At 24.9% G+C, this 10495-nt stretch overlaps 1 pseudogene; it reads left to right on the top strand.

Moving 5' to 3' along the window:
• Positions 1-7974: 7974 nt before the first annotated feature.
• On the top strand, positions 7975-10179 carry LOC112685986 (annotated as a pseudogene).
• Positions 10180-10495: the final 316 nt, after the last annotated feature.

Below are 10495 nucleotides of genomic sequence, written 5' to 3'. Positions count from 1 at the left end.
TCACTAGTCGAATTGCAATACTTTTCAAGTACGTAAAATAATTATTATAATAATGTACACGCGTGACACATCGTCACCATTGAAGTTCATCAGTAAAAGCGCGTATTTTCCACTATAATCGATTATCGATTTTTTCATATCATAAACTATATCTACAAGTTTTATTTTTTATTCCAATACGATTCTAAAACTATAATTAATAATGATTGCAACAGTAACCTCCGATTACACGAACAGCAATTCGATATGGTCGACAGATGTGTATTATATTACGCTGTCCCGTCAAATTATCGCGGAAATAACGTCACGGGAAAAATATTGCACATCAATAATCTCGCACGTCATTATTATCTCAGTATGTATTTACCATACGACACTTATGTGAGATAATCATTTGTTTGCTCCATACACGAATTGTTTGTAATCCATTGTGATAGTATTCGTTTGGTAATGCAACATAGTAGACGGCAATATGCAATATATTAACAAACAAAAACATTTTTTCTTATTCGAAAAGAACGCGAAACAACAGATAAAACAATTTGGAGGTGTTTGCTAAACACCATAAAAAATGCCGTGGAAGTTTACAGTCATTCGGTGAAGTAATTTTAATATAACCGACCATAATCATGTTTCCGATATAGGCAAAATTTAAGTAATAAATTCCATCGATTAGAACCAAAAGTAATTGCAAAAAATACGCAATCAAAAATTCACTGCGTCAAAGGAATGATAATATCCGAATACATTTTATCACACATTTTTATAACCATAATTGTATTAAACAATGATTTGCATAATATTATAGATCACGTAGAGTTTAAATCATGTTAAATCGATTCAAGCGTACTATTCAACGAATTCGGAAAATCGAAATATGTACTTTACCTGAACCAAATACACTAAATTATCTTAAAATACTAGATGAGTACACAAAAACAACAAGTGATGAGATTTTTTTTACAGTATTATAGGGTTAATTACGATGGTTACTATGACAGGTTATAAATTTTTACAACTGAAACTAATTTAAAGTTAGCGGATGGCACTTTTTCATGTATATCTTATGTTTTTAATCAACTTTACACAATGCACGGAGTTAGTTATTCAAATGTCTTACCAACTACATATATTTTACTACTAAATAAGGAAGAAGATATTTATAAACGTATGTATTTTGCATTAAAAACTTTTCATCCACAACTCAGTCCAAAATCTATTATGTTCGAAAAAGGTTCAATGATTGCTGAAAAATGTATTTCCTTTAGTCGAAATAAAAGGTTGTTTTTTTATTTATGTCAAAGTATTTGGCAACATATTCAGTTCAACGGATTATAGTCTAAATATTCAAACGATTCTGATTTTGATCTATGTTTGAGAAAAATAGCTGCATTTGCTTTTATTCTAGAAAATTATGTAGTGTCTGACTTCGAAAATATACTTGAATCTCAATTTTATCAATATAATGATGAAATGTTATCGAATTTAATTAATTATTTCTCAGATAGATGGACCGATATACCATGACATTAAATAAATAGATCCCTTTTATTTTCAATTAAAATTTGGAATTGTTATTTAGTGTTAGAGGATGATATTCTACGAACAAATAATTCAGTCGAAAATTAGAATAATTCTTTTGATTTTTTTATTAAGTGCGTTCCATCAGTCCATTTGGACATTTATTATCGCATTAAAAAAAAAAAAAAAAATTTAAACTATTTTAAAATTGAAAAATATATCGAAGAATTTAAACCACTTAAGAAAAAAACATGTAAAGACTATAAAAATAGATCAGTTGACGACTTCTTATGTGGCATGTTACATTTTTTCCAATACCAAGAAATACAAATAAGTAAGTATTGTAAAATATGATGTAACTATGTAGTACAAAATTTATTATTAAATGATTAATTATGTATAAATGTATGTTCTTTATTTATTATTATTTTCTTACTTGTGATGAAAATAAATAGCAATATTATTACGATACTATTATACTATCGATACATTTGATTTTATTATATTTTATATTATGTATATACATTACACACCACTTATTTATTCCGAGACTAACGAATTCGTCTACAGTATTAATTTGGCGTGTTTTCTATTGTAAAATATTTTTACAAAAAGTCATTTTTCTAAAGCTAAAAAATTTTTATTTTCATACGCAACACATCACATGCCATGTTTGAGTGTATGTTAAAATACATGCAAGTCAATCTAAAATAATAATCTAATTACTTATTTATTTATTTACAAAATTTACACCATAATCCATTACAATATAGATTAAACTAATCACTTGTTACAAAATTAAAAGTAGGTAAAAATGGATATAAAAAAAATATATGTTAATTATATAATTTTTATATATTCGTATTATAAAACTTAACTTTATGAAAAAAAATATAATGAATTACAAAAGAAATATAACTGTATATAAGTAAAAATACTCACAAGATATGTAACTGTTTTAAGGTTTAACTTATGTGAAAAATATGGGAAATAAATTCCATCGTTGAAATGTATTATGGTGATACTTCATTGAAACTTGGTAGTATATTCTAGGCATTTGTAGCTTTATGGCCAGTATCAAGTATCTAGTGCCTATTGAATATACGTGTGTGTCAACGAGTTTATTTTTCGGAGACATTTTCGTCACAGGTAATTAAAACGTACGTACAAAATCGAGTTGTGTTTTTTTGCGTAAACGAGTTGTGGTCAGATGGCTTAATCAAAATTATTCACGACCCATGAATTAAAATAACGTTGGACCATAGATGATTCTTATTTCACGAGTGAGATGTATACTCCAGTGAGATTGGTATTTTCCAGTGATCCTACGAAACACAGTTGAAAAACTTTTGGAGAATTTGAAAAATCGATGACTACTACTACGATTCCTATCGGTATGTGAATTCTTTTCAAAACTTTTTCTATAGTCTCAGAGACTCGAGACATCGACTGTTTAGCGGTTTTGTGAATCCACATACTAAATTATTATTATTAGAATATACGGTAGACGATGGATTGTGTTATGCTATAGCATACGGTTTTATTGATTACGTATTAATACGAATATTAATATAGTACATAATCGTAGTATAGAATTAGTAATTTTTTTTTTCCAAAAATGGTATGGCACCACGAGCATTATAATAATAACACTAATAACCATTTTATAATTTGTCTCTATACCAGTAAGTCTTTTCGTTTCTTTAAGTTCACAATATTATTTATAAAAGTTGTTTTAACATAGATAGTTGTAAATATATATATATATATATAAACAAAACAGTTTTATTAAAACACTTATTTCATACAGACATTTTTTTTTATTATAGCGTTATAGAACCTGGAGAGTGCATTTGTTCATATGCTACCCTGCGGGCGTGCTTTTGGGTAAGTTATTTTATGTATTCGAGGGTAATACGTAAAAAAGAGAAAAATCTTCATTTAGATAAACCCTAGCCTACCTACATATATAATAATCAATTATTATAACACGTTGTTCCCAAAATATATGTGTTTAAACTATTGAGTAGAATATACATTATATAAATGTGTTTAATATTTGTTTATTTATGTGAAGCATAGCTGATTAAAGAAACAATACTTAGCACATTCGTACCTTACTGGTTCAAAATGAAAAAAAGTATTACATGTATGTATAATATTATTATATATTTATTGTATGAACTATTCATTTGTTTCGGTTTCCTATTTAAAACAATGTTAAAGGTAATTCTACACTTGAACCTAGAACGATGTTACGTTTCGTTAATATTAGACGTACTGAAATGATGCCAGCTAGTTTGTTTTATTGTGACATAAGAATAAATTAATTTATATTTGCTCGGCAAATTTATATCATTGGAAAAATAAACTAATAATAAAAAGTATAAAATGTATAATGTAAATATAATTTCAATGGAAGCAATATTGACTCGGGAATATCATAGTATTGTAAATAGGGTATATTTATTTAAAGTTTATAGGCTCCATTTGGTAAATGGCTTACATCATTATATTTTTTTCCTTTAACAATAAAAAGGGCAAAACTCCTTGGTCGGCTGAAGTTCAGGGATGGGCGAATGATAAGTAGAACCAAATTTCTTATTAAAAGTTGATTGAAATAAATCAACTATAAGTAGGTTCTAACTTTCGTGAAAAAAAGCAACTAAAATTTGATAAAATTAAAAATTGAAATGCCTGTAAACAGCTCAAATTTCATTAAAATATTTCAAAACTATGAAGTGTCTTTAACTAAATGCCTAATACTAATTAATTGAAATTTCTTGAAATATCTGATTTCGTGGCGTTTATATTTCCTATAAAATATTTTCTAATCATTTTTTTTTATCTTCAAGGAAAATCTTATGGAAAATCCTATATCCATTTTTAAATTTTAAGAAAAAAAAAATTAAAATGTTATCAATTTTTTACTACAAAAATGTAATAAATTTTCGTAATATTTATTATTTTGTCAAAATGTATATCTAAGCCTTGGTATTTTTATTTTTTTTTTAATCAAGTTCAATATTTTTCTTTAATAAATAAAAAATATGTATAAGGATGAATATTTTTTAAATTTTTAATAATTTTTATTTTCTATTAAAATTATTTTATTCGAATTTTCTTAAAAAAGCTAAGAAACATGAAAATTTCAATTTTCTAAAATTCTATTATTGCATGGCAAAAACACTTTTGAAAATAATACCATTTATAGAAAATAGATATAAAATATAAGAAATATAGATATAAAAATGATATATATATAAAATATTCAGTAAAAATCTAAATTCTCAACAGTAATAATTTTTTAAGATGAAAATAATAATTTGATTTGGTAAAAAAAACCATTATGCTGTAAATTTTGTTGTATTTTATAACTTTTTGTCAGTTTTTTGATATTTTTAAGAAGATTGTTGGGAAATTTGTAAAATAATTTCGCTCAAAGTACTAACCAAAAAAATATTTTATATCAAATATTTATATGATTATGATGATTAGAGGAATCCTTCTGGCGTAAATCATCTTCACAAAATCTCAAAAAAAAAAAAAAATATTGCGTTCCAAAATAATATTAGGTTATTCGAGATGAGGGTTTGGATTGATGATAAAATGTTCAGGGTTTTAAATTTTTTCACCATTTTTCTTAAATATTCAGAAAATAGTTAATTAATTCAAATAATTACCTCTTTTAAATACCAAATAGAACCCATTTCCTATCTCTTTCTTTTTATTTAATGATTAAATTAAAGATTATTATTAAATTTAAGTACTATTTCTGGTATTAATTATGTACAATGATAAATAAAAATAAAATAAAAACAACAATACATAATAAGGTAATACCCATTGGCGTACCATAGAATTGGAGTCAGAATAAGCGGAAAAATAAAAAACTATTACTTATAAAGGTGAATTATTAATTATGAAAGTAAATAAAAAATCGATTTTGTCAATATATTGCATATCTATATGACCTTAATATATTGATTTACTTACCAATTACTATGCAATAATAATACAGATAATGGAGTGTAGTAAATACATTTATTTTTATTATTTTTTCCTTTTTAAGTGGGCATGGGCGCTTACCTCGCTTGCATTGACCGCTCGTTACTAGTAACACAAATATATTCCTCGTTTCACTAAAAATCGAAAAAATATGTTTTATAAAAATATATAAAACGTCAATCTATATATTCCCAGATATCATTTGTGTGATAATAATATAATATTATTACAGTACATAGATAATATATAAAAAATGTTATTGTAATAAAATAATTATCTTATTAATATAATATCGTTTCAGTAATTCAATAATAATATTTTTTTTATACAGTAATACAAATATTATTTTAAGTATATTATAATAAAATTATTATAATATAATTTTTATAATATTTTTTCCGTATTTAATTATTAATTATGTTATAATATATATTATGTATGGTAACAATAATAATAATAAAGTTATTATAATATTTTTGGTAAAATTAGTTAATAATAATATTTGAATGTTTTCAACATACGGTATTATATTAATACTATTTAATTATAATTAAGTAAGGGCAGGGATGACGTGAGGGGAGGGTAATAGGGGCAGTTGCCCAGGGCCCCGTGCCTTAAATTATAATTAAGGCCCCACTGTTCTGATTTAACTGAACTTAAAATATTTTATTAATAGAAATTATAAGACTCAACATTTATTTTGCCCAGGGCCTCGCAAACTCTAGCACAGTTATTGAGTAAGGGTATATATAAAGTGTATGTAATACGTCGCTTTTAAAATACAGATTAGGCATAATAAAAAATATAACTACGCATAAAGATGAATAAGAGTGTACCTAGCTATTTATAGGTACATTAATTCTAAAAATTGTTGTCAAATGTGTATGAATAAGTATATAATCAGTAACCATTAATCAGCATTTATAATTTATGTTGGCACTTGGTGTACGTGTGGGCTCGTCGCGAGTCACTCGTCTCTCCAAGTTGCAATACGTAGTACGTACCCTATTGTTGTTATTCTATAAATAAATATATTTCCAGTAACGAGCTTTTAATTCTTATAAACATTTTGTGGATGTATTTGTAATTCTGATGCCGCTGTTTGTAGTGTGCCTGTGTCAATTTGTCAAGTCATACTTGAATACTTGATTGTGTTAGCCAATTTGACATCGCCGTCGCTATATTATTATACTTATTGAAGTGTACAGTGTAGTATGTGCACGTAATATTTTAAAATTCTTTGTCGTCTTTGACACTATAGTATTATACTTATACTAGTATTATAGTTTTGTGTTTCAACTTGATCGAGATCTAAGGTAAGCTATAATATAAAATATTCGTTTTGCATGCTAGCTTGTTACTAAAATATTTTAAATTTTTGTATAACCACACGAAGATAATAGTGTGCAACTAATTATTATATGTATTTGTATACAAGGCCGTATCTAGAAACTTTTTTCGGGAGGGGTCCAAAACATATATAATTGTATATTATAATTTTATTGGATTTAGATTTTAACTTTTTATATTTGGATAAAAATAAAACGGAAAAAAGATTTAATCTTGGTAAATTATAGGTACTTAAGTAAAATCCAAATATGCAATATAGTATCATACTAGTGTGACTTGCTCGATATGAAACCATGTAATAAGTAATAAGTTATAACAATTCTTTACCATAATCATTATATCAATACGGTATATTGTACCGTGCTGAGTATGACTCCACATCTTCCACAGTAAGGAGGCCACTTTTAAATCTAAATTCCTGGCCTTAAAATCTGTTTATCAGACTCCACATCAACCATTATAAAACTAAGTGGTTGTATTACTGTATTAGTTTACATTTGTTGGCTGTAGTTAAATTTAATAAGAGTAATATTTACCTATTTCTAGAATATGTTATTATTAAATGATAAATTATAGGCAATTATAATCTCTAGTTATTCACTGTTCAATTATTGTTTTTCATTACCTACCTAAACTAAAAATGATGCATTTTTTGGGTTCATTGTACTTACCTATTTCTTATTTTTACAGTTTTTTAATTAACTATTAGGTACCTAATTGTAATAACTAATAACTATTTTATTACTGTATATCTTTGATGTTCAATGATAGTAATTAATTAAGTTTTAAAAATAATAATTATTAATATATTGTAGAAATTATAACATCTGAGATTAATAAATGTGTATTATGGGGATAATATTCATCCAAAACTAAATAAAGAAAAACTGAAAGGTAATTATTTTATTGACTAACTATGTAATAACTTTCATTCTTATCAATTAAAAATAAAATAAAATAATACTGATTAGAAAAAAAAAATTACATTAATTAATTATCAATTTTTGTAACATGCTGTTTATGTACCTATGTATACATAGCATATTAAAATTGTTTATTAATTTAAATTAAATTTAATTTAATTAGCCAATAAAAATGTGGAGCATAATCAGTTTTGATAATGAAAATGCTGTAGAGGCTGTTTCTTCACACTGGATGAAAAATAACATGTGCGCCTGGCCAAAAAAAGATGTTAAAAAGCATATACAACGTAGGACTATTCCAAATAAATTTGATTTTAATTATTTAAAATCAAGAATTTTGAAAAAAGGCATTGGTAAATATTTTATTAATAGGTAGTTTGTTTTAATTTTTTACTAATTATTTACTTAATAGGAACATTACATGAAGCTAGAGAAAAAGTTAAATTAGCAGAGGATACAAGTGACCTATCTAATATTGAAAATTCAAAATGAAAAAAAAAAACTACAGTCATAAATTTAGAACCTCCTCAGTATATTGAAAAGTTACATAAAAATAAACAAAATGGTAAATACTTATTGAATATTTACTTTTTATACGCATGATTTAATTTATACAAGTACTTAAATAATATGTATTGTTATAATTATTTTAATAACTAGTTAATTATCTTTTTAGATGATTTAGATGCTAGGAAGGTAGATTCTGATACTTCAATAACATTGATGACTTTACCCAAATTGCAGAAAACAGGTACTAATTATAGTATGTTTACCTTTATTGTTTTAATAAATTGGTTATAACTATTAAAGTTTTCATTTTGTAATTCATTTGCAAATTTTGACCACGAGTTAGATTATAGTTATAAAAAAAGCAGTACAATAGAGAATTATAAGACACAATCGTTAAAATCCAAACTAAATATGCCTGGTTTTCTAATGAGGGTATATTATAATAATCGAAGCATATATTTAAAGCTTTTATTTATTGATCTTCAATTATGTTGTTTTAAGATAATGATTAGATGTCAGATTGCTCTCCTTCAAAAGTAAAAAGAACTCTTTTTAAACCAAGTACATCAATTCAAGGTATTTTATTATTTATATTTGATACTCTAATTTAGTTAAAAATTATGTTTTATTATTTAACATGTTAAATGTATATATTATTAACAGAGAATACGTCTTCATCGACTACTCCAGAAAGTACTCATGAAATATCATCCATAATCTATACAACATCTTCTCCATTTAAGGTCACACCACAAGACAACTACCAATCATTAATCCCTGTTATGCAAGAAGAAATAGTGTTACGAGGTAAATATGTTACCTGTTAAAGTATATAATGGTCATGACTTATGACTGAGTATATATTATATATTGCAATATAACTCATTGTTTTCCTTAAATTATATTGATACCAAAAAGTTATCCAATCTTTGTCATAAACCATCTACACCAATTAAACACAATTTTAATGATGATTTAGAACTCAAAACATAATGCCAAAACCATATACATCTAAACAATATAATAATTATATTTTTAAAGATTTTATTAAATTAATTAATATTTATAAGAATTAATAATGGTCTATTAATTTGTTTAAACATAGTATTTTCCCCCATTACAGATATTTTGAAGAGGATATTAAATGTGATATTAAAGATAAGATATGATGTACAGTCCATTCAACAGAAGCAGATGGAAATGGAACATACTCTAACAGATACAATACAACAAGTAAATGAAACCAAAGGCTCCATTCATCAAAATATATCAACAGAAGGAGAAGATTTTTATTTGATGATCCCCATTATGGATGAAGAACAATTATTTATTTTTGAAGAGAAACTTTTGGAAAAGTCTTATAAATCATGTGTTGTAAGTGAAAATATGTATAATATTTTTAATTTTCATGAATTATTCTTTTATTAACAGTTTTAATTGTATAAAAATTAAGAGAAATTTATAAATGAAAATTATCAAACTTATTTGTATAGGTAAATGAGCTCAAACGTCTTCAAAAAAATGAACTTAATTCTATGGTACGAGGCTTACTAAAAGCACTTTTCAATGATAATGTCTTAAAAGAATATAGTTATGTTAAACAAAAAAGAAAGATAATTTTCTGTTCACTAAGATCATGTGCAATAGTTTTTGGTGAGTGTTTTCTTATAATATGATATGTTATTTTTTTCCAGTTCAACTATATAGTTAATATTCCATGATAAGTTAATAATCCACATATTTTATTACAGAAACCATTAGAAAAATGAAAAACTTCCAAAGTTCAACTAATGCAGCTATTGAAGATCCAATTAAAAAATATATTGCTGGTGCTGCATTTTGAAAATCTTCTAAAAATATAGATTAACAACAAATTTAAAATTGCCATATTATTCTATTTAAACAAACATTTTAAAGATGTAAAATACTTATTTATTAATCTCAATTAAGTACATATTTGTATTTTATTATTACTAAGTTTGTTATTTTTATTTTATGCTACTATGTAGGATTAGCCTATAACTATTCTTTTAAAAGCTATACATTTATATTTTCCTTATTATAAATAAAAGAGGTATTTAAAAAATATTTATTGTTTACTGGCTACATTTTAATATAAATATCCATACAGTCTTGAAATGGTATGTTATAATAGCTATAATATGTTAAACTGAAATGTACAG

Source organism: Sipha flava, unplaced genomic scaffold (genome assembly GCF_003268045.1).
Source record: "Sipha flava isolate LNK unplaced genomic scaffold, YSA_version1 299_pilon_pilon, whole genome shotgun sequence".
Lineage (NCBI taxonomy): Eukaryota > Metazoa > Arthropoda > Insecta > Hemiptera > Aphididae > Sipha > Sipha flava.
The sequence above is the reverse complement of the archived record's forward strand: the minus strand, read 5'-3'. Positions and strand labels throughout refer to the sequence as shown.